This window comes from Dromiciops gliroides, chromosome 5 (assembly GCF_019393635.1).
Source record: "Dromiciops gliroides isolate mDroGli1 chromosome 5, mDroGli1.pri, whole genome shotgun sequence".
In the NCBI taxonomy this organism is placed as follows: Eukaryota; Metazoa; Chordata; class Mammalia; order Microbiotheria; family Microbiotheriidae; genus Dromiciops; species Dromiciops gliroides.
The window spans coordinates 80620285-80644742 of NC_057865.1; the positions used below are offsets into that span (position 1 = coordinate 80620285).

At 41.4% G+C, this 24458-nt stretch overlaps 1 protein-coding gene across 3 annotated transcripts in view; it reads left to right on the forward strand.

The window, feature by feature from the left end:
• The window catches only part of LARP4B (La ribonucleoprotein 4B), a 206483-nt gene that overhangs the window by 39587 nt on the left and 142438 nt on the right, over positions 1-24458 (forward strand). The window contains exon 1 of one of the 3 annotated variants that reach the window (XM_043965353.1): positions 22160-22309. The exons of 1 other annotated variant lie outside the window; for it this stretch is intronic. The gene's annotated coding sequence lies outside the window, so the exon portion shown is untranslated. Of the gene's footprint in view, positions 1-22159; positions 22310-24059; positions 24193-24458 lie in introns of those variants that run through there. One more of the 3 variants, XM_043965351.1, reaches the window with a different exon arrangement.

The following is a 24458-nucleotide window of genomic DNA, read 5'->3' on the forward strand; positions in this document are numbered from 1 at the left end:
CCCCCTTATTCGGCTGCATCTAATCTGTTCTCCAGTCCTATCAATTCTTCCTTTGAAATAGCTCTGATTTCTTACATCTTCTGCCTCCTTATGGCTGCCATCTTAATCTAGCCTTTCTCTATCTGAGTTCTAGATGCTCTAACGGCCTGTGAAATGGGCCTCCTGTTTTGAGTCTCTCTGCTTCTCCCATCCATGCTCCATATGGAATGTACGAGATGTAGAGCCCTATACATCCAGCCCAAAGAATGTTTCGATACCTTAGAGTTTGAGAAATCTCATAATACAGATCATGTCATGGTAGCCTTCTGTTTAAAAACTACAGTAGCTCCCCGGTGCACAAAGGATAAAACCTAAACTCTTTAGCTTGTCCTTCAAGGCCCTCTGCAATCTGATCCCAACGTATATTATTAATATTGTCTCCAATTATTTAATAACAGTATACCTTATAGGCCTAACTCTACATTTTACAGGTTAGGAAACTGATTCCTGTAGAGATTAAATGAACTGTCCAAGTAAAAGAACTGGGATTTAAACCCAGGTAAAGGTCCCTTCCATCTTTAATGTTCTAGTATTCTTTTGTGTGTGTGTGTGTGTGTGTGTGTGTGTGTGTGTGTGTGTGGCAACTGGGGTTAAGTGACTTGCCCAGGGTCACACAGCTAGTAAGTGTCAAATGTCTGAGCCGGATTTGAACTCAGGTCCTCCTGACTCCAGGGCTGGTGCTTTATCCACTGCACCACCTAGCCGTGCCCCGCTCTAGTATTCTTAATGATTTCTACTGGCATATGTATATTAGGAAGCAGTTTAGTGGAGAACATAGAGGGCTACAAAGTCTAGAAGGAATGGTCATCCTACCCAGGTGGACGTCAGTAACAGATACTCCCAACTATCCCTGTGACCTTGTCTCATGATTTCTCTTCCCTTTCTCCTTAGCCCACTGCTGCCTAAGCCTGTCCACCTCTTTCCCCATCTTATTCCATATTCTCGCCCTATGAAGGGCAGGAAAAACAAACCCCAAGCTATCTTTCTTCCCTTCCTGCCCCCCTCTTCAAGCTGCCATTCTATTAGGTCAGCCCCCCCTCGCCCCTGCCCCCAAGTGTCCTCATCAAGACTAGGTTGCTGCACCTAAGCATTCAGCCAGCACTTCACATACGCCTTACTATCTCCATTGACAGTAGGCACCATTCACCCAGTTCCCCACATTTGACATTTTTGTGCTGTCACTGTCAGTTGTGTCTCCCTCTGTCTCCCCTCCCACATCTAATCAGTTGCCAAACCAATTCCCACATCAGCTCTCACATCACCCTCCTTTCTATTCACACTCTGAACAGATCTTTGATGAGTATTCTCTAAGACTCAATTCAATTCAACAAGCATTTATTAAGGACTACTAAAAGTTCTTCACTGTGCTAGCTCCCGGGGATAAGAAGGCAAAGATTGAAATGTTCCCTGCCCTCAAATTGCTTAACATCTACCTGGAGGTAAGGAAGGCCAGGGGATAACAGGTGCATAGGTAAATACAGAAGTGTGCCCAAAGTAATAATGTAAAAGTAATGGAGTGTGGGGTGGTGCTATGACCTGGAGGGATCAGGAAAAGCTACAGCTAGGAGGTCTTCCTTGAACTGAATCTTGAATGAACCCAGGGATTCAAGGAGGAAAAGGTGAGGAAGTAGAGCATTATAGGCAGGGGAACAAGTTGCCTAAACAAAGACCTGGCAGTGGGAGATGGAATGTGGGCCAGCAAGTCGGCTAGTTTGATTGGTATGTAGATTGTGTGGGAAATTCATGTGAAATCAGTCTGGAAAGATCAGGAAGAGCTTTAAATGACCAACAGAGGAGTGTGAATTTTATCTTAGAGGCAACAGGGAACCATGGAAGTTTTTGAGCAGTGGAATTATTATATGGGTCAATCACTTACTTACTTACCTTCTCCTCAAATGCAAAATAAAAATACTTGTCCTACCTACCTCTGTGACCCCATTTGGGGTTTTCCTGGCAAAGATACTGGAGTGGTTGGCCATTTCCTTCTCCAGCTCATTTTACAGATGAAAAAACTGAGGCAAACAAGGCTAAGTGACTTGCCCAGGGTCACAGAGCTAGCAAGTGTATGAGGTTGGATTTGAATCTAAAAAGATAGTTCTTCCTGATGCTATGCCCAGGGCTCTATCCACTGTGCTACCTAGCTGCCCAAAGGTATGTATAAATGTGAGCTATTATTATGTTGGAAGAAGAGGTTGGAAATGTTCCTTCTGCACAGGTATGATCATGTTACTCCTTTGTTCAAGAACTTCAGTGACTTCCTATTGCCAATGAAATAAAATCTAAACTCCTTAGCCTGGCATTCAAGGCTCTTCATAGTCTGTTACCCTTTTTTTTTTTTTAAAGATTTATCTCTCTTCTGTGTTTTAAGTACTCTATATTCCAGTCAAACTTACTCGTGGCTTCCTCTCGATCTCTATTTATGGAAATACCACTCATCCTGTAGATTGGTGGAGGTCAACTCAGAAGATACTGACAGTTCCATAGTAGGGAGGTGTTATGCTTTAGTCATACAAAGGAGATCAGTCTAGAAGGAAAACAGGGTTTAGAGGAGAGTTTCCATGAACCAGGGAGGTAAACTGGGGCCAGGAAGTCAAACACATAGGAGTCTGTGTTCCCCATGACAGCTAGAATCAAGAACTAAAAGGGTCTGAGGCTCTAACTTCCAGCAAATATGGAGAAGGAGAATATTTAACAGTGACCTGCATAGTGTGTCTAATATTTGCATTTCTGCCATGGCCAAGTGACTCTTATCTATACTCAAAGTACAGGCCGGTCTTTCTGAAGAGAAAAAAAGGGGCATGAAGAACAACACCTCTATCCTCTCCAAGCTTTTTTTTTTGGCGGGGGGTGTTGAGGAGGGAAAAGAAGTTTCTCTTAACAGGCTCTTCCTGAAAGAGTCTATTCCTGGACTCTCTGATGAAGAAAAGACTTTATTTTTTCCAAAAATTTATGACATATAACCATGCCAAGTTAGAGATCATCAAAAAAAAAAGGGTAAGAGGGAGAAAAAATGAGGAGTAATGGTCACAGATTCCTAGCTGAGGGGTTTTGACACAGCTATTTGTTGATCTAATAACAAAAGAAAGGTCTATCTGCCGAGAGCACATATCCAAAACATAACAGAAAACTACCCAAGACTTGCCAGGGAGGATAATTACCAACCGTTTCTAGTGATCACTATGGGCACAAATGATATTTCAAGAAGAAGTCTAGAAAGCATTTCTAAAGGATATGTGACCTTGGGAAAGAAGTTGAAGACCTTAAGGACACAGGTAGTATTTTCATCATTGCTGCTGAAAAAAAAAAAGGCAAGAACTTCACACACACACACAAAAGATAGATTGGAGAAATAAGAAGCTGATTTAAATGGTATCCAAGGATAGGATTTGGATTTCTGATGGGTATCTTCAAATATAGGAATGATGGGCTGGCTCCTGGCCAGATATGGGATGTAACTAACTAGAACTGGTCAGAATGCATTTTCCTGGAGCCTTGTATATCTAATTCAAAAGGCATTAAGTTGAAAAGAAACAGACAGACATAAAACTGCTTTCACATATGCAAGCCAAATAACTAAAGATAGCCGCTAGAACACATAAAGAATCACAGTAGAGACACAAATTTATAGAAGACATAATGCAACAGAGGACCCAGTTTTTTTAATTTTTAAAATTTTCAAAATAATAATAAACATTTTTATTTAAAGTTCTGAGTTCCAAATTCTATCCCTCCTTCCCTCCCTTCCTTGCCCCCTCCTTGAGGAGGTAAGCAATCACATACAGGTTATACGTGTTCAATTATGTAAAACATTACCATATTAGTCATTTTGTATAAGAAAACGAATAAAAGAAAAAAATGAAAGAAAGTGAAAAATATCATGCTTCAGTCTGTGTTCAATCAATATTAGTTCTTTCTTTGGAGGTGGATAGTATGTTTCATCAATAGTCCTTTGGGATTGTCTTGGATCACCGTTATTGCTGAGATTAGCAAAGTCATTCACAGTTCTTCACCAAACAATATTGCTGTCTCTGTACACAACATTCTCCTGGTTCTGCTCACTTCACTATACATCAGTTCATACAAGTCTTTCCAGGCCTTTCTAAAATCATCTTGTTTGAAAGGACTCAGTTTTTTTTTTAAATAAAACAAAAAACAATCTCTACCCTTAGATGTACATGCACAAATGTACAAAGTACAGTAAGAAACAAGTTAAACTAGTTATCCTAACTGAAAAAGGAAAATTTGATTGTCTTTATAGATATCATTGAGACCTGCTGCTATGAGATCCATGATTAGAATATTGCTCTGGAATAGTTTACCTCATGAAATAATATAGAGTAAAATGGTGTGGGGGTGGGAGGAGGGCAGCTAGGTGGTGCAGTAGATAAAGCACCAGCTCCAGATTCAGGAGGATCTGAGTTCAAATCTGGCCTCAGACACTTGATAATTACTAGCTGTGTGACCCTGGGCAAGTCACTTAACCCTCACTGTCCTGAAAAAAAAAATAAAAGCATGAAATGAGCAGAATCAAGGGAAAGTTGTATACAGTAACAGCAAAGTTGTTTGAAGAATAACTTTGAGTAACTAAGTCCTTTTGAGTATCATTAAAACTCAAATCATCTACAAAGGACCTATGAAGGAAGATGCTATCTGACTCCAGATATACATATTTGTGTCTAATGGTAGTCATCTCTAGGGTGGGGTGGAGAGGGGGAAAATATAAAATGTGCACAGCAGAGAATAAAAGAAAATATAGAAGGAAGCATAGAAAGCTGAGTAGCTTTGAAAATGATGTGTAGTACTTATTATAAAGGGTTTTTTTTTTAAACAGAGTGAAATGTAAATGTATGGTTTCATAGTGAATCCTTTTTATGTTGTGCTATGTATTTGGAAATGGTTTTTTTTTTGTCTTTATGTATTTAAGTTCAAAATGAAGAAAAGAAAAGGCATACCTATAAAAACAATAACAACAACAACAAAATAGAATCAGCATAAGGAGAAGACTGGGAAGGAGCAAGGGGTCCAGTAACATTGTTTATTTATAAGGCATACTCCTATGAGTAAATCCCAGAATGATGAGGGGGAAAACATAGTAAATAGTATTTGTATGAAGGTTAGTTGAAGTGGTAATGGAAGCAATGTTGTTACTGAAGTATACTTTAAACCATCTTCAAGGGAAAAAGAAATAGATGAGGACTTTGGGAAATAGATAATGTCTGGCATAGAGGCATAATACCACAGAGATCAAAAATCACACTTATCCAGATAGCTGCTGAAACATATAACTACGCCTTGATGAGTTTAAGATAATTTTATCCTTCAAACAGTAGAAGAACAAACAAAAGGGAATATCTGTTATTGATCTAATCCTTGCCCAAAATGAGAAGCTCGTTGCTGGAGTTGAATTGATGGGAACTTTGAAGGAAGTAATCACTCCCTCTTAAGATTTGTGAAAGAAAAGGAAAGGAAACAGGCCAAATACAACATGCACTCTAGATTTCGCAATGGCAAATTTTAAAGGGTACAGAGAAAAGGCAGGTAGATTCAATGGATAAAGAACTCTCAATAATGAAATGCTGATACAAGATGAAGAATTCCAACGAGTTAGAAAATGGATATTTGTCTGAAAAGACAACTGGCTAAAGAAACAAACGAGTTCAGAGAACTCATTAGCCAGTTAAAATTTCAAGTGATTAGAAAGAAGGAAGCAAGGGGGGAAATGGAGGATGAATATAAAAGTATATCAGTGTTTTTGTAAGAATAACATCAGAAGCGTTAAAGTCCAGAATGAGCTGGAACTGGCAAGCTAGGAAGAACAACAATTGTTTTTTCTTTAACTCTATTGAAAAAAAAAAACCTTCCCTGCTTGGGGTGGATAGGATGATGATAATGGACTACAGAGAGAGGAGAGAATTGTTCAACTCCCATTTTACTTCTGCTTTCTTCAGCAAGGAGGATGAACTTTGGAATGAAAAGGACAAAACAGAAATGACTACTAATAAGGGAGATGATATTCCAAGTAAGTAGGGAGATTAGTAAAATAGCATCTGACTGCCCTTAATGAGATTAAGTTACCAGGCCCAGATGAACTGCATCCCAGGATACTAAAAGAACTGGCAGATGTGATTGCAGAGCCAGAGTTAGTGATAGAGATGGGCAGAGGTGTTGTAGGACAACAGAATTTTTAAAAAAGCAAAAGGGGAGAAAGCACAAGGTCATTGGACCATAGACCAGTGAACTTAACTTCAATTCCTGGAAAAATTCTAGAATATATTAAGAAAAAGCCAGAAAAGGAAGGTGATCACAAAAAGGCAGTATGATGTCATCAAGAATGGCTCATGATAACCTAAACTCATTTCCCTTTTTCTTTCTTTTTTTCTCATTCCTTATCTTCCTTTTTTCTCATTCTTCTTTTAAGTTCATTTCCTTTTTTCCTTTATTAGAATGGTAGGTCAGGGGAATATTGTAGGCATGGTTAGGCCAGATTTTAGCAGAGCATTTAACAAAGTCTGTCATACTATTCTTGGAGACAAGATGGAGATATAGAGGTTGGGGGTAGCACAATTAAGTGGATTAGAAGCTGGTTAGATGACTGGACAGGAGGAAGAGTCATCAGTGGTTCTATGCCTAGTGGGATCTCCCCAGGGATGTGTTCTGTTTGAAGTTTTTCAATGATTTCAATAAAGGCAAAGATAGTATATATAAAAGTCCAAGTCAGCCCCAAATTGGAAAGGATCAGCAATGTGTTAGATAATGGAGTCAAGGTTTTAAGATTCCCACAGACTAAAATATTGCACCAAATTTAACAAGATGGAATTTATAGGAATAAATGTAGTCTTACACTTGGGTTAAAAAAAATAAATTCTGTAAATAAGGCAGCCTTGGTTAGAATGCAGGTTATCTGAAAAAGATTAGGAGACTTTTATGTACTGCAAGCTCAACACAAGTGTGATCTGTTAGCCAAAAAAAGTGAATGTGGCCTTAATATCATTTGCATTAAGAAAGGTGTCTTGAGGCAGCTAGGTGGCACAGTGGATAGAGCACCAGCCCTAGATTCAGGAGGACCTGAGTTCAAATCCGACCTCAGACACTTAACAATTACTAGCTGTGTGACCCTGGGCAAGTTACTTAACCCCAATTGCCTCACCAAAAAAAAAAAAAGAAAGAAAGAAAGAAAGAAAGGTGTCTTGTTCAGGATGAGTACTGCTGTGCCCTCCCCTCCGCCAGATCATATCGCCAATGGTTTGTACAGTTTTTGGCACCACATTTTAGGAAAAATATTTATAAACAAGATTATTCAGAGGATGATGGACAATGACGATTAAAAAAAAAACCCTTCAGGTCATGCCACATGAGAAAGAGTTAAAGGAATTGGGCATGTTGAACCTGAAAAAAAATTAAGACTAGGGGGTAAGTTGAGGCATGATAATGATTTCCGAGTATTTGAGAAGCTGCCACGTGGAAGTAGAATTAGCCTCATTCTGCATGGCTCTAGAAGAAACAATTAGGAACAATGGCTAGAAGTTACAAAGAGGCAGATTGAAGCTGAATGTCAAAAACAGAATGGAGCAGGGGTCAGCTAGGTGGTGCAATGGTTAAAGCACTGGCCCTGGATTCAGGAGGACCTGAGTTCAAATTCGACCTCAAACACTTGATACTTACCAGCTGTGTGACCCTGGGCAAGTCACTTAACCCTCATTGCCCTGAAAAAACAAAAACAAACAAAAACAAGCAAACAAACAAGCAGAATGGGGCTTCTCAGGAGACAGTGGGATCTTGGCCAGTGCAGAGTCAGACTACCTTAATCTGTGAGGTCCTTATCAACTTTGAGATTCTGTGAATTAGGAGCAAGTGGGAATAGAATCTCAGATTGAATCTCAAGGTTCTGTAACATGTAACATGGGCTACTCTTATTCACAAGCAATGCCTCTGTCTTTCCCTCTGTTAAGGCTTCATACCTGTGTTGTCAGTAGGGCCCTGGTACCCAATTAAACCCCAAAGCTACCATCTCCATATAGCTCCATAAACCTTTCAGTTGTAAATGATATTTTCTTCCTGGACCTGAGAAAATCTTTTATTTGAACTTACACATTTTTCCTAGTTACAGTATAAAGCACCATACTTGGAACCTGAAGACTAGGGCTCACATCCTTGTTTTGCTACTAGGACTGGCCAATGGCCCAGTTACTCCATTCTTTTAATCCTGCTTTATCATCTGTAAAATGGGGATAATGATGTCTTCATCATGTACCTCATTGGGTTGCTATGAATAAGGTGCATTGTAAAATTTAATGTCCTTCCCAAATGTGAGCAATTATTTTGTGTTGCAGTTATTTGTGTATGAACTATACCTCTGTAGTGTAAGAACAGTCTTATTCATCTTTACTTTCCCCTCCCCCTCCACTAGTGTTTAGTGTTTATTGAACTGAAATGGAATTTCCTATGGGGGGAAAAATTCACTTTAATCTTTAGTGTATCCAGGGATCTTTACCATCTATGTGCAATTTCATTTTTCTAACAAGATTTAAATGAAAAGAGGGAGGGAGAGGAAAAATACGAGGGACCCTTAATTTTTTTTAAATCTCAGCAAATTTCAAGTAGGTTATGTACTTTCTTTAAGGAGAGAACAATAGAAAAGAAATGAGACAGTGTTCTGGTCCAACTAGGACAGAGAGGCAGCACACTGTTGTTGGGAGCAAAGGAAGGCACTTCAAGAGGTATGTGAATTTCTGGCATGAGGAAAAAAAAAAGAGTAAGTGATGACCTGACACAAGACCAAGAAATGACTGCCCTTCTGTTTCTCTTCCCTAACCCCCTCACCCAGCCTGGCAAGATCTTTATTCTTATTGAATGAATGAATGAATGAATAAAAAATATATGTGTACATACATACATATCCAATTTCCACCATTTAGCATAGTGCTTGGATCACAGTAAACAAAAAGTACTTCATTCATTCATGTGTTCTTGACAAACCAAGCTTGAAATTTGAATTCATTTTCCCATTGTCATACATGATAGTTAGTTTTTGCTGAGGTACTGTTTAAAGAATGCTAGACCTTCAAGGATATTTAGATGGGAATAGATTTTGTGGACTGGATTAAGGACCTAACTATTTTTTCTCACATTATCTTCTATGGGAAAATGCTTCTGGGTTCCAAATGACTTTTTTTTGGGGGGGGGGCATTGAGGGTTAAGTGACTTGCCCAGGGTCACACAGCTAGTACATGTCAAGTGTCTGAGGCTGGATTTGAATTCAGGTCCTCCTGAGTCCAGGGCCAGTGTTTTATCCACTGAACCACCTAGCTTCCCCTAAATGACTGACTTTCAAGCAAACTTTCATGATACAACCTATTTGTATGCTTGGGGATCCCTTTATAAAATAAATTCAGACACCTTAAAATAACATGTAACGGGCAGCTAGGTGGTGCAGTGGATATAGCACCAGCCCTGAAGTCAGGAGTACCTGAGTTCAAATCTGGCCTCAGACACTTAACACTTACTAGCTGTGTGACCCTGGGCAAGTCACTTAACCCCAATTGCCTCACTAAAAATAAATAAATAAATAAATAAAATAAAAGAGAAAATAACATGTAACAATACAATAACACACATTTATTATTTATTGTGTGTAGAGCATACAAAGGGAACCCACAAAGCTTGGATAAGATACCCTCACAGAGCTTATAAGCAAATCTACAATAATAAAAAAGATATACAATACAAAAATATCATCTATGTAGCACCCCGCCCCGGAGTTCTTTCCCTAGCTCCCATTCTCACTGTTGGGCTGAGTCCCCAGAAGATAGTTACTACTTCTTCCCTATAGCAGGGTGACCCTGACAAGGATGGGTTTTTTAAAACACCTTTGCTCAAAAAACCTCTATCCAGTAAACTTCCCATTATCAGCCAGTAGCATCACTCAGCTTTTAGGAGAGGGCATTTACTGAGTGGATATTGTAAGAACAGTTGGGGCAAGAAACAATTCTCCCCAAAGTCTGGGGTCTTTCAAAAATATACACAGGATCCACAGACTTAAAGTATAGTGTTGGTGAGGTTACACTACAGGAAGTATGTATGGCAAAGTGGTGACTCAGTTACTGGGGGTTCTTTCCTTCCTGACTTCCTCATGAAGTTCCTTTATGGTATAGCTCACTTCTGTCTGGACTCCAAGGATGGGTTCCCTTATAGCATCCTGAACCTGTATTTCCTCAGTGTGTCATTTGTTCTCAAGGTGTCTTTAAATTCCCAATGCAAATGCTGAAATAAGCCCCTTTTCTCCAGGGACACTGCCATGGGAACTGGTTGCTGCAAGACCTCTCTGATGGCCTTAATAGATCTCCCAAACCGACAAGTTTCAGAGAGAGAGAGAGGGGGGCAGGAAGAGAGAGAGGAGAGAGACAGAGAGAGAGAGAGAGAGAGAGAGAGAGAGAGAGAGAGAGAGAGAGAGAGAGAGAGAGAGAGAGAGAGAGAGAGAGAGAGAGACTAATCAAGGTCTTTCCTGACTTATTGCTTTGGGCTCCCTGTCCCCATCCCAGTCTCCCTCTCCCCAATAATTTCCTCTCTGGAGCTTGGCTAGAGCTATTCAACTACTAGACTAGCCTGTTGTTTTTTATCCAAAGCCTTACAAGGTGATACTGATTATCTTGATCCAAAGTATTTCCTGTGTGAGGCTATCTGTTCATGATCAAAGAAATGCCCTAGGGGCAGCTAGTTGGCGCAGTGGATAGAGCACTGGCCCTGGATTCAGGAGGACCTGAGTTCAAATCCAGCCTCGGACACTTGACACTTACTAGCTGTGTGACCCTGGGCAAGTCACTTAACCCCAATTGCCTCACAAAAAAAAAAGAAAAGAAATGCCCTCCACCCAAACTAATGAAAGAACATATTCCCACCTCATTTTTACCTGTGATTGGTTCAGTCAGAAGTCTGGGCCTTCTCTATTTACATTAATTGCAGTTTTAAAAAAATGAGGAACAATGTCAGGTCTCTAGAAGAATAGATTGGGGGCCTGTGGGACTAGGAAATGCTTCATGGAAGAGGTGACATTTAATGTGACCCTTGAAAAATAAGTAGGTAAAGGGTGAGTGAATGGAGAAGTGTAATATGTTAAGAGACTAGAAAAGAAGGGAGTGACATATGGTGAAGGACACTGAGGGTACAACAGAGGAGTGTGAACTTTATACTAGGTAGACAATAGAAAGCCATCAACGATTTTTGAGCAGAGGAGTGAAATCACTAGATCTAAGAGTAGGAAAAACTATTTGACTAAAATATGAAGGATGGTTTGGAATGGAGAGAAAGTAGAGGCAGGAAGACAGTGGAGGCTAAAGAGCTTAGGATGGTAGCTGCATAAAATAGAAAAGTCAAGGGGAACCCCAGGTTACAGACACCAGAATTAGGTGGGGAAAGTGAGTGTAGAGAAATGGGGATCTAATGTAGGAGCTGGATGTGAGTGCGAAGAGAAGTCACAACATGGGAGACAGAGTGAATAGTGGTGCCATAAATAGAAACCGAGGAACTGTGAACTCAGAAAGATGAGAAGGGTTTAAGAGAAAAGATAATAAGCTTAGTTTGGGACATATGAATTTGAGGTGCTGGTGAAATAGCCAGGTAGAGGGGTCCCATTAATAATTGTAAATAAGGGCTTGGAATTCGGAAGAGAGATACAGATCAGGAATTCATATGCATGAAGTAGTAGTTCAATCCCAGAGAGGTTATAACTGCTAAGGGAGAAGAGAATCAGACCAAGGACAGACACTAGGGGTAATGTTAAAGGGTCACTCGGAGGACAAGAAACCAGTGAAGAGTCTGATAGGTAAGGGAAGAACTTGAATAAATTAAAGCTCAGGGAAAAGGGAAGAGCCGGAACTACATAGTCAACAACATCAAACACTAGAAGAGAGAGAGAATAAGACCTTAAAAAATAAAGGCACTGTATTTAGTGACTAGAAAGTCCTTTAAAAGAGATGTTTATGTAGAATAATGCTGGCTCAAGCCCAAATGCAAAATTGTGGAGTAGTGAGAAAATGAAGGCATAGGATACAGAAAGCTTTTTAAGAAATTTTAAAATGAAGGAGGGAAGAGAAATGGAGCAGAACCTGAATGGAAAAGGTCAAAGGAAGTTCCTTTTTAGAAGTGGGGAGAGCTGAGCATGTCTGTAAGCAGATGGCATGGAACCACCAGAGGGGAAAAAGTGAAGAAGCATGAGTGAGAGGATGACCACTGAGGTAAGGTTCGAAAGTGGGAAGGAATGGAATCAAGAGTGTACAATGGGTAGAGATTAGACTTCTTGAGCACTAGGATAATAGGCGAGCAGAGAGAAGGAAATGGGTTGATGGCACTATGAGGGATACAGAAATATTAAAAATAGGCCTTTCAAAGAGCTTTCAAGTTTAATGGAGGAGACAAGGCTGCATTTCCCTTTTAAAAAATTAAGTGCCAAAATGAGTTCGTACAAATGCTAAATTATCAAGTGTTCTATTTGTTCTGAGAAAAGAGACTTTAGTGTAAACAAGAATGAATATCAAAGGTTTCATGAAGAAGGTGAGATTTAAACTAGCCTTGAAGAATCCATAGAAATTCCTAGTGGGGAGAATTGGATAAGTGAAGCCTCCTATCACTGCCCCTCCATGGACCCCCAACGAATATATCTATGGAAACTAGTTTGAAGGCTGAATTGAATATAGCAAATAGCACATGTTAGCCAATTGGAGTTAAGCCGGAATGGACACTGACTGAAGCTTGCTAGCAAAAAAATATTAAACATTTCATGTCCAAGTGTGCAAAAAGGAGGTATTTCACCCACAATGGAGAATAGGAATATCTTCCCTGGAAAGAAATATGTGATGGTAAATTATAGGTACAGTCATATTTTAAGATTAAGGTATGATAGCTCGATATTCTTTGCAGGATTGTGTGTGTGTGTGTGTGTGTGTGTGTGTGTGTGTGTGTGTGTGTGTGTGTGTGTGTGTAAGCCAGAATGTAGTGGGCTATGCATTGAATGGGTGGTTTAAAAAAAAAAGAGAGAGAGAGGTAATGCAAGCAGACTGCTCATTAGAAGTAGAGGCAGCAAAATGTTGTGAAAAGTGTACTCAGCCAGAAATCTCAAGACTCAGTTTTGAACCCCAGCTTTGCCACTAATAAGTTGTGTGACCCTGGGTAGGTCACTTTCATTTATTCAAATACTTCTCCTTTCTGGGTCTCATTTTTATCACCTGTAAAATGAGACAATTTGATTCTTAAAGTCCCTTTTAGAGCTACATCTTAATATCCTTCAAGTTTCGAAGAATGGAGGAAAGGAGCTCACAGCCACTGGTCTGTGAAGTAGGTTTGGTCATCTGTTGGCTGGGGGTGCCATTGGAGGTGGGAAGAGAAGGAAAAATGGTCTGGAACAGTCAAAATTGACTTGCTGAGAAATGAAACAGGGAATCCATAAGGCTAGAGTAGAATTGTCAAATTACAGCAACAGTCCAGCTTGAGGCTGTTTATTATGAATTTGTTGTGGGTAAGATTGTTAGATTTAAAAATTTTTCTTCAGTCACACAAAAGCCCTGGAGCAGGAGCTGAAGAATCAGATGGGGGGAGGCAATCTTAAGGAGAATTTGATGGTCAGAAAAACAAGAGATGGTAGGGATACCACCCTCCCTTGAGGAATGCTAGGATCCCATGAGGCTGTACAGTGGTTAGAGCTTTGAACCTAGAGTCAGGAAGACCTGAGTTCAAATATATGTGTGTGACCCTGGGCAAGTCACTTAACCCTCAGTTTACTTCTATTTCCTTATCTGAAAAATGAGGTTAACACTTAGCTCCCAGGGTGATTGTGAGGATCAAAATAAAATTGAGGTAAGAATTGTAAAGCACTTAGCACAGTGCCTGGCACACAGTGCTATATAAATGTTAGACATTATCACTGTTATTATTATTATTGTAGCTAGTAAAACATTAAAGTGGCAGGCCATGTGGTGAAGACTGGTAGGTGAAGAAAAAGCAGACAAAACTGATCCAATAAGGAGATCAGGAATGGGTCAAAATATTTTCTTTTCTTTTGAAAAATAACATCAGTTTTTACTTATGTTTTACATTAAAGTACAAGGAAAAATAGATTTCATTTTAAAATTACTAGTATATTTATCAAACATATGATGATATTTACATAGCACTTTAAGGTTGGCAAAGACCTTTAGAGAAATTGTCTCTTTTAATTCTCCCCAACATCGCTTTGCAATATCCTCATTTTACAGATGAAAAAAAAAATGAAGCTCAGAGAGGTTGTGACTGTAGTGACTGTAGTAAATTCCAGAGGAGCAATTTTGAACTTGTACCCCTCTCAACTCCCATTCAAGCATTTTTGCTTGTAAAAGATGTAGCCGTTGCATACATTTCTTAATTTTTAATGATATAGAACTAATGACATAGATGAAAGTTGCCCAAATATGTGTGTGTATGCTTATAAATTTCTTAAACTTGGTTTTACATTAAAATCTGCCCATTACATTTCAAGAATATTCCCTAGGACCATAGTTTCTGAAGTTCTAACTACACTGCTCAAATAATGTTACGAGTGTATAGTTGGTGGTGGGAGTACAGGGTAAGTTTGTTAGTGGCACCTACATTTTTTCTCCCAGAACTTGTGATTTCTGTGATTTGAGGTAACTTTCTCTACCAGTGCAAGTTTCACCAGCAATCATTACACAATCTGTGGTTTTGGATCTGAAATTGTTTTTCCTAAAGCTCAGGACTATGTCACTCCTTGGGGTGTATGGGGTGTTCAGGGATGACTTAGCATCCTGAGTATAAGGACTTGCTAAACCCTTTTCAGGGCTGCTTATCCACCTTTGGTGTTCACCTTTCACCCAGCTCTCACCTGTGGCTTCTGGAAGATGTAGCATGGGCAGTGGCCTCACCCTGGAAAACTGTCTAGGCAGACAGTCTGAACCAGGTTGAAGGTAACTGTCAGCCCTCAAATCTGCTGGTGAGTTAGGGGGATATCTATCCCAAGCATGTGAAAACTTCTGGAACAGACAGATGAGAACACTGTGTTCCAATGATCATAAAAATGGCTGAAGCTCTGTGGAGCACTTAGAGCTTGGTCAGATATTGAAGATGCCATCGTCAGTCATCCTGACTTTTGTCAATGGATTTTGCTGACTCTGAAAGCATGAGGCTGACAACTTGTACAACTCCACCCCATTTAAACCCAATTCACACTCAAGTCATGACATCACCCTCTGATCCTTGGTCCTCTTTGTTTAGAATTTATTTTTTCCAAATTACATGTAAAAACCAATTTTGACATCAATTTTTTAAAACTCTGTGTTCCAACTTCTCTTCCTCTCCCCCACCCCCCTCAGAACTCAAGCAATTCAATATAAGTTATACATACATGAGTAGTCATGCATTAGCCAGGTTGTGAAAGAAAACAGACAAAAACAAAACTTCAGATTAAGGAACTATCAAAAAAAATATGTTTCTTTTTGTTTTCAGATACCATCAGTTCTTTCTCCATAGATGGATGGCAATTTTCATAAGTCCCCTGGTCCTCTTTGGAAACAAAGGACAAACAACATCACTCCTTAGTCTATGAATGGGAATTAAAACCTCTTTATGACCCAGCCTCCATTACCTTTTCTTGAGATTATATACATGATCCCAGGTCCAGCCTTACCAGCAGGTCTTCACCCTCTTCATCTTACCTTTAGGCGTCTTTGCACTGTCTTTTGTCAAAACTGGAAGGTTCTTTCTTCTCATCTCTGCTTCTTGGAATTCCTGGTTTCCTTCCAGACTCGGTTCAAGAGCCACTTTCTTTGGAAGGCTTTCTTGAAAGGTCCACTTTGCTGGGTCTTCCTCTAGGAATCCTAGTGTCTACTTTGTGTGATTGTTTATGTACTATGGTTTTATCTCCCCCATTAGAATGAATGCAAATTCCCTGAAGTTAGAGAGTTTTACCTTTGTCTTAGTAGCCATAGAGCTTAACCTAGAGCCGCACTTAATAGATGCTTAATGATTAATTGGTTGATTACAGAGTTGCCTGGGGCACTATGAAGTTCAGTGACTTAAGTGAATTTAAGCGATACTGGCCGACATAAGGAGCAGGTGTACTGGGATTCTATGGTGAGCCCTCTATCCACAACACCAAACTAACTCTAATCAAATGAAAGCTTAACACAGTGCCCGGCACAGTTAGTTGATTATTCTCTTTTTCTTTTAACACCGCCCCACCCCGATTATTTACTTATCCCATTCCATTAAAATTTAAAATTATGTCAAGAAGGTCAAAGTAGTTTTCTTTTCTAGCTTTAAGCAAAGTATTAAACTTTCCTTTCCTCACGCTTTAAAAAAAAAAGGATATTTAACTTACCAAGAGTTGATCTGAGAAGCGAAAGTTGCTAAAATACTCTGAAGATAAGGGCTCAATATTTTCTTAAATAAGAAACTCTAGAGGGAAAGCGAAGTTGGATTTAATGTTATAAAAATGTGAACGTGTTATTTGTGCTGAGTATTCAGTTCAAAAGTAAACAACTGAATAACTGAATAGACTATTTATCATATAAAGTAATAAATACATGCATATAATTATATTATGTAAAATGCAACCATCAAGACCGATTTTTTTTCTTTTGGTCTAAGACCTATGATTTCATCAAGTCTCCATTAGAGAGTTGCTTTGGAGTACTGAAAAGTTAATGATTTGATCAGGTTATCACCACAGTAAGTTAGAAACCTTTTCTTCTCCTTTCTCCCCTCCCTACCTATACTTCCCTCAACTTCTCAGCAGAGGACCTAAAATCATATTTTCCTGAGGAAACAGACCATTGACAGTAAGTTTCTTTACCCACTACGCTGTATTTAAAAATTCCTTGATATCATCCCCATTCCTCCCTCCTTAACACGGTTCCCAGATTTCCAGGCGTTGTTAAACACTACTACCCTTCACATACTCTATAGTTCAGCCAAAATAGCTCTCCTACTGCTTTTAACAACATTCCCTTTCTCCCTCTGTGTCCCGTGCATGGCATTTGCTCCCTCCCTCCCTCCACCTCCCAGAATCCCCAGGTTCCATCAAAGCCCAGCAAGAGCCACTTAGTGCATTGTTTTTCCTGATCAACCAGCCGGGATGCAAGACAATTTTAAAACAAATTTAAGTATTTCTGCCAACATGCCATTTTAGATAGTTTTTTTTTAATTAACAGAACAGACTCACAAAGATTCAGTGTAGAGCATATTAACTGTCAATCCTGAAATAAGATTTGTGGCTAAGGAATGGTTGTTGAAAGTAATATGGATGTTGAAAACACTCTGTGGATAAACTCTGAATGGATGGGTAATACATTTCTAATATTTGCTACAATTACTATTCAAAGATGACATTGCAAGTGCTGTTAATCTCTGTAAACATTGGTGTGGGTGAAAAGATCATTATGACCTACAAAACTTTCCCTCCTGTCATACATAAGTAGCCAATTTTTTTTTATTGTTGCTATAACTAATATGTACAGTAAAAGCCCATTGTTATTTCTGTCTCCCTTTCTTGACCTAATAGGCTCCTTGTGATTTGCTTAAAATGAACTACTTTATCTTTGATTACTACATCAGGTTAGTTTGTCTGGTACTGTGGCTGGATTTTTGTTGTTTTGTTAACAGCTTATATTGGATTGTTTATGTTCTTAATAATTGATCTTCCATTTCTTCTGTGTCAAAAAAATACTCTCGGACATTTAAGAGGCAGGTGAATAATAATGGCAAGTTCTTCAAGTCCCTAGGTAAGGTCTTGTCCTTGGTTTGAGCTGACTTTAGTGCTCTCATCATAAATCTGAGGGAGTAAAGAAATGAATGGAGAAAGCAGCTACTGAGAAACCACGGGGAAAGGAATCCTTTCTGTACCTTTAAAAACAAAGCCTCCTTGGGGGAAGCATTCAATGACTTCACCTCTAAATTATCTCATTTCTATAGGCCTTATAATCTGTAACGCAAAATGGAATAATTTCATTTGCCAGTCTATTGTGGGTGACCCAGGAGTTAGCAGCTTCTTGGGGTGGGGCTAGAGGTGGATTTACTCTTACTGCCTCATTCCTCTTGTTTTCCAGAGGCCTCTCTCTTCTGCTGCTTTTCATCCCTGGTGAACTACACTCTCTATTCCTTAAATGACTTGAACTTGACTGTGAACTCATCTCCCTTTCAAAAGGAAAGGCCTGACATAGTTTTCAATACAGCATTATGTAGTGGGATCAACAATGGTATACTGGAATTTGTGTCATCATATCTGGACTCACAACCCTGCTCTGAGGGCTATAGTCTGGGCTACCATGGGCACTACACTTTTCACCTCAGGACCTGTTTCCCTCATCTAAGGAGGCGGGGTAGGACTAGACAATTTCTACAAGGATGTGATTTACAACCTAAACCCCTTCCCTTTCTTAGCCCTTCTAGGTATTGTCCTGCTTACCACAGAATATATAATTAACATACTTTCTCTCTCTATATATATATATATACATACACACACACATATGTATTTATATGTATATATGCGTGTTTTAGCTATTAAGCCTAACAGGAATTTCACCAAATACAGGGTGTTCCAAAAGTTTTAGTGTCTTTTAAAACTAGTCTTAAAACTGCAGTAGGACTTTTGGGCTATATCATGTATGTAGTTTTTTTTTTAAATACCATGTAGTTTTGATACTTTTTGACCACACTCCATGCCCTTGGTCTGTTGTTAAGGCTAATAACTTGGGTCCAAAGCATAATGTGATAAGACCATCCACTTAACTCCTCTCTGTATGAAAAAAAAAAATTGCTGTTTTAACTTCCTTTCATTTTGAAGATTTGCTCTGAAAAACTGTGCTATAGCACCAAACACGGTGCTAGGCACATAGGTACTTATATTGAAATGAACTGCCTTGTTTTTAATATTAGAAGAAATTAAATGGGGTGGTCACTACTAGATTAAGAGAATTCCTACTCTGTAAGATTCTACTGCAGAAAATGAACTGGGCCACAAAAGCATATAACTGTACAAATAATACTCTAATAGTAAAAGCAGAAAGTTAAATATCTGCATAATTTTCTGTGATGAGATTCTACAATACATAGTATTAGTATCTCATTTATTCGATAAGAAACCAAAGATATTTTGCCTATTCCATCCATTTCGCTAGATCCAAAGTTACCATCCTATGTCCACTTAATACTTCCTTATATTTCATCTTGAATTCTTCAGTGTGAAATCTACAATTTCACAGGTTTGGGTATTCTTCTACCAAAGATTCCAATTCCACTGTGCCTTAGTGGATCATCTTAAAGAAATGTTGCAGTGAAAAAAATCCATGAATTCTTTATAAAAGGAAATTGTAATAGTGATTGGCTGTAGGGCAGATCTGATGATGAGCCTGGTAGCTAGATTGGTCCTCCAACAACGGACATCATTAGGTGGATATATGAAACTTTTCCAGATTTGGAAGTCTTGCTAAATAGTCTGTGGTCTGTTAGTTTAGCCTTGGAGAATCCAAGGTCACCTCCACACCATCTTATGAGACATTATATAGTTTTTCAGTTCTTCTGTAATTGTGTCCAACTTTTTGAGGTCCCATTTGGGGTTTTCTTGGCAAAGATACTAGAGTGTTTTGCCATTTCCTTCTCCAGCTCATTTTCCAGATAAGGAAACTGAGGCAAACAGGGTGAAGTGCCTTTCCCAGGGGCACACAACTTGTAAATGTCTGAAGCCACATTTGAACTCAGGCAAGATGAATCTTCCCGACTTCCAGGGGGGGCACTCTATCCACTGCACCACCTAGCTGCCCCATGAGACATCATAGTAGGTTCTTAATGGATTCTTTCCCTTGCTTCAAATGATATACCCCAATTATCTCAAAAACAGCTGCTTTCCTCCTATTTTCAGGGATTTCGTAGTTCCTATGCTGGGGGGTTGGGGGGAGGGGGGGAGTGGATAAAGCACCTGTCCTTGGATTCAGGAGGACCTGAGTTCAAATCTGACCTCAGACACTTGACACTTACTAGCTGTGTGACCCTGGGCAAGTCACTTAACCCTCATTCCTCTGCAAAAACAAATAAATAAACTCTATGCTTAGGTTCCTGCAAAATATATTACTAAAAAAAATAAAAAAGTGAAAAGTATGAAGTGATACTTAAATGAAAGGAATTTTAAATCCTGAATTGTGATGAAACCTGTCACTATATCTAGCATATCTCTATTTAATTCTAACACAGTAAGCTTCTCATCATAACTCCACATTTAACACTTTGCTATTGGCATTGCTACCTCTCGAACTGGAGAGGTGGGGCCATGACCTTGAGAACTTCAATTAAGGAGAAACTTCAGCTCAGACATCTCAGTCCTCCTCCGGCTGCACTACCTGCAATACCTTGGGACTTCTGTTCCATGCCCCATGTTGGGTACCTTCCCATCCCCTCTTTCAAACCCTCTTCTTTTCAGCCTCCTTTTGTTTGTTATATTCTCCCATTAGATTTCAGGCTTCTTGAGGGAAGAGACTGTCTTTTAAAAAAAAATTATTTGTATCTCCAGTGCTTAGCAGTTCCTAGGACATAGCAGGCACTTAATAAATGTTTGACTATTAACTAGTTCTGTAAACAAAAATTTCTGAGCAATGGGGATAATGCACTTTTTTTCTTTTTTTTGAGGGCAATGAGGGTTAAGTGACTTGCCCAGGATTACGCAGCTAGCTAGTGTCAAGTGTCTGAGGCTGGATTTGAACTCAGGTCCTCCTGAATCCAGGGCTGGTGCTTTATCCACTGCTAGCTGCCCCAGGATAAGAACTTCTCAATGAATTTCCCAAGGCATGGATAAGGCAAGAAAGAAATGGGAACATAAACATGGGAGATGGTTGGGAAGAGAAAATAATGTACCTATTTTCAGAAAAAATTCTGGGAGGCAGCAATATTGTCAAAGTACTTCTACAAAGAAAAACTGATGCTAAAAATATACCACTGACCTCATCTTTGTGTGCAGGATATGACAATGTATTTATTGTGGAATTGGTCATGTATTTCTAGGAAACAAAATTATTTTATTTAATACTTTGATCTTTTAAAAAATTTCAAATGAGGTAATACTTATCTGAAAAACTAAGTGTCATTTAGAAGAGTATACTTGCCTTTTGCCCACCTATCTGCACATGAACTCCTCTGTAACAGTGCTTTGGTAGAAGGCAGAAAGGTGAAAAATTGACCTGTTTAGGAGCTGAAGCTGACATTTTAATAGTACCAAAACAGAAAATTTTGTATATTACTAAGGGGAATCTATGGGTAGTTACTTTGGCTGTGGCTTACAATATGGGCAGGCTAAAAGTAGAGGCAACCAAAGCTGGGACATTTGGGCAGGGAAGTAAGACTGGCAAATTCTTTTCAGAAGTTTCATTCCTTCATTGCTGTCTAGTAATATTATTTTTGTGAATATGCTATTCAGCTGTCAAACAATCAAAATCAAGATGACTCTTTAAAGTTGAAAGGAATAAAAACTTAAAGGAATGCATGACTTGACCTAAAAAAATTTTTTTGGTCAAGGCCTGTGATAATTACAACCGTGAACCTTTGCACACTTCAATTTGACAAGCACCCAAGTGCTGGTCAAGTGCAAGCCCAAGGACAAGTTCTAAAGCCATATCTTCTAAGGATTAGTAGGGTGGTCAAAATATGAAATAGGGATTTCAGAATTATAGAGATTCATATGTTAGTGTGGGTGAAAGGGAATCTTCTAGAGTGATCTAGAAAAGCATTCCCCCCCCCCAACTGACCTTTCCCTGAAATCGTTTGGTGTCATAAAAAGATTGGAGGAAGGGAGATTTGGCACAGGAGACCTTCACCTCTTTAGACTTGAGTTTTCTTAACTATAAAATAAGATTGAAATAGATGGTTCCTAAAATCCTTTCCACTCCCACTGTCTTAAACTGTATGGTTCAAGTTCTTAGACTACTCCATAAAAATACTGGAATGAACATAAAGGAAACCAGGTGGAAACCCTAAACTAGGAAACTGAACATACCTGCCTTTTAAAGAAATTTCGTTTCCATGGAAAACCACTGGGATTTGTTGTATTTGGGAGCAAGGGGACTCCACTGAAGATGTGTGTGTATTCCCTAGAGTGAGTTCTCTGTAACTTTTTCATCTTAGGCGAGTTCAGAGTGCTCCACCCCTTGTATCACATTACTGCTCCAAAACGGAAGAAATTGTGGCAGACTCTTCAGCTTCTTGGGAAGGGAAGAGCCCTATGACAACTTTCTTTTGGGAACAGGTAACTCGGGGGGCTGGAGAGGGAGAAAGGCAATGAGATTAGGTCCAGGGCAGAGGGAAAAGCAAGAACTGGCAATTGAGTGGAAAAAGGTTATCTAGGGAGAATAATAGGTCGTTTTATAGAACTGCTTATAGTCAATATCAAACAGCTGTTCTGAGCCCAACACCAGTCTGTGTAATTTTCTTCCAACTTCTCAGTCTCCTCCAATTAATTCACAACCTGGTTGAGAAATGCTGGATTAAGGAGATGGAAAGAGATTATATGGCTGTATGAAAGGGAATTATTTTATCAGCAGATCGGCCAACAGATTTCGCAGGCTTTAAGAGAATGAGGGCCTAAATGTTTCTGGGGACTACTTGAGTCGCAAAACCGAAAGGCTGAAAAAGAAGTAAGCTGTGGCTGGGTGGCCGGAAGAAGGAATGCATGTCCTCGCTCACTTGCAAAGGCATCCTAGGTAACGAGAGGTCAGAGCTCGAAGCCGACACTTCTTTACCCTGCAACCTCCGCGTGCAAAGTGACCACGCTTAGGAACGAGGGACAAATTGGCCGGGCTGCGCAAACCGCAAAGGGGCCAAACCAGGGCCGAGCGCCTGGACCACAGAAAACGCGTTTCCTCCGCCAGGTTCCTCGGTCAGGACTTCTAGCCGGCGGCCGACCCCCACACCGGGGTGTGTGCACTTCACGGCTAATTCAAGGCGACAGGCGCCGGGCGGGGGTCCCGAAGCGCGGCCGGCTCTCCCGTCTTCGAGGTCCCCCCGCTCTGCTGGCAGATTCAGGATGGCACGGATCGTTGTCCGGGCCTGCCGGGCCGTGGCACCGGAGTGGGCCCAGCGCCCCCGGTCCGCCCCGCCAGCTCAAGAGTTTTTAAACGTAGCGAGACCGCCGGGAAAACCACCGGGCTGGCGCTTTCGGTTTTCGGTCGGCCGCTCGAGTGGGCTCAACCTTGGGGTTGCCCAGGACGCCGGGTTCCTCTTTTCCTACGAAATCGGGCCAGCAGTCAGCGGAGGAAGTTTCCCTCACTGCCGCCACTGCCGCCGCCTTCCAGCCCCCGCCACGGTCTCTACGAGAGCCGGGAAGGGCTACAAGCCGCCACGTGCGCGCCGCGCCAGGAGACGCGCGGAGAGGAGGATGCGGGGGGAGGGGACGCACAGCGAGAGGAAGGCAGATCGGCTGGGGAGGGGGGACGGGGTGGGACCCAGCGACTAATTCGCGGATAGCCTAGGGGGCCGCTCGGCGACGGCATGCGGCCCTGCTCCAATCAGAAGCGCCGGCCTGGGGGTGCGCGCGGAGTACCAGAATGGACTAGGCTGTGGGGAGGGGGCGGGGAAGGGAGGGAGAGCAAGTCCTCCAATGGAAGCGCCGCCTCACACTTGACGTAAGGCTCTCCCGGCCTCCGGGACCGCCAGTCTCTGGGTCTGGATGGGTGAATTCGAAAGGGAGGAGTGGGGAGGGGAAAGTGGGAGGGACTTCCGCCGGGGTCCCGGAAGTGGGGGGCTGTGGGTTCTCATGCGAACGGGAAGGAGCGTTGGGGATTTGGAGTCTCGAGGTTGAGACATTTTCGGGCCTGAAAGAGGAAGCGTCCGCCGTCGCCGCCGCCGCCGCTGCAGCCGCCCAGCCCGCACCGCTCCCCACCCCACCCTCCCCCTCCTTCCCGGCGCCCGCCCGCTCCTCCGCCTCTTCCTTCCCCCTTCCCTTCCCCTCTCCTCCCCCCACCCGGGTCCCCGCGTGTGGTGCGGTCGCTGGGAGCAGCCGGGGCTGCGGTGGAGGCGCCCGTGGCCGGGGTCGGGCGGCGGCGGCGGCATTCGCGGGAGTAGTAGGGGCAGGAGCAGCGGCGGCGGCAGCCGGAGCTGGAGCCGGAGCTGGAGCGGCGGCGGCTGTGACAGGTGAGAGCTCAGCCCGAGGGCTCCTCGGCTCTCCCTCCTTTCAGACTCCCTTGCTCGCGTACGGCTCCCCCTCCCGCCCGGGGCTATCCCGGGGCCGGGCGGGGGAAGGGGGGTCGGGGGCCCCCGGGGCCAGGGTGGGGACCTGCCCTCCTCTCGTTCGGACCCGCCGCCGCCCGTCGCGCTCCTGTCACCGGAGCCGCCATCTTCCTGCCGGAGGCTGCTCCCTGGGCCCCGGCCGGGCCGGCGGCTTGGTTTTGCGGGCGTTT